The 1,017-nt window shown below is 41.4% G+C and overlaps 1 non-coding gene across 1 annotated transcript; it reads left to right on the top strand.

Annotated features, from left to right (window-relative positions):
- The first annotated feature begins 368 nt into the window (after window positions 1-368).
- Window positions 369-472, top strand: LOC115072686. The gene has a single exon (XR_003851716.1). It is a non-coding gene; the product is annotated as a U6 spliceosomal RNA (small nuclear RNA).
- The last annotated feature ends 545 nt before the right edge of the window (window positions 473-1,017 follow it).

The raw sequence follows: 1,017 nt of genomic DNA, 5'->3' as shown, positions 1-1,017 counted from the left end.
AGAGTGAATAGAGCAGGCAAAGCAGCACCAGCATCTCCTGGATTCTTCCTGGTCTGCCCATATGTAAAGAGTCCCTGCTGCATATGAACCCTGCCTTACCTTCCCCATCTCCCATCTCTCATTTGTTTGATTTTGAGATGGGGTCTCACTATGTAGCCTGGCTGGCCTGGAATCCCTTATGTATGTAGACCAGGTTGGCCTCAAACTCACAGAGATCCAGCTGCCTCTGCCTCTTAAGCGCTAGTATTAAAGGTATGTGCCACCACACCTGGCTTCCCCACCTCTCTTAACCTATAAGTCCAAATAAACTTTCCTTCTTTAAGTTGCTTTTGTCAGGTATTTTGTTACAGAAACAGGAAAAGTAACTAGTGTTCATTTTAGCAACATATATACTAAAATTGGAATAACACGGAGATTAGTATAGCCTCTGTGCAAGGATGACACATAAACTCATGAAGCATTCCATGTAAAAAAAAAAAAGTAACTAATACATGGTCGCACAGAGAAATTACATGCTTCTGCTAAAGTCTACACTTCTAGTGAGTGGCAGAGTAAAGATCTGAACCAGGATAGTGAATTCTCAGCATCTTTAACCATGAACTTCATTGAGCACGTGCTGCTTGTAACCCGAAGACCAGACAATGACAATAACAGAAAAGCAAATCCATAATGTGATACCATGGATCAGGGAGAAAGCGACTTTGTTGTAAGCCCTGGAGACACCATCAAAATTAGCTAGCCATTTAATGAATCCATGAGTTAGTAGATACGGGAAGGGTAAGTTATGACGGTAGAGAATCACCGAGAAATGGTTAGAACAATGGATAACTGAAAGAAAATTGCATCAAATAAAATAGAGTGTCAGCTGAACGATGGCAGTGGGATGGTATGAGCACACTATAAAATACAAGGGAATTATGGAAAGATTGGAAGCAATTGTGTTGCTGTTGTTGTTGTTGTGATGAGATTGAACCCAGGGCTTCAGACACGCTAAACACACACTCTACAGTGTAACTG

The sequence above is a fragment of the Nannospalax galili genome, unplaced genomic scaffold (assembly GCF_000622305.1).
Source record: "Nannospalax galili isolate Female #2095 unplaced genomic scaffold, S.galili_v1.0 scaffold923, whole genome shotgun sequence".
Taxonomy (NCBI): Eukaryota; Metazoa; Chordata; class Mammalia; order Rodentia; family Spalacidae; genus Nannospalax; species Nannospalax galili.
Note: the sequence above shows the minus strand (reverse complement) of the source record. Positions and strands in the feature narration are given on the sequence as shown.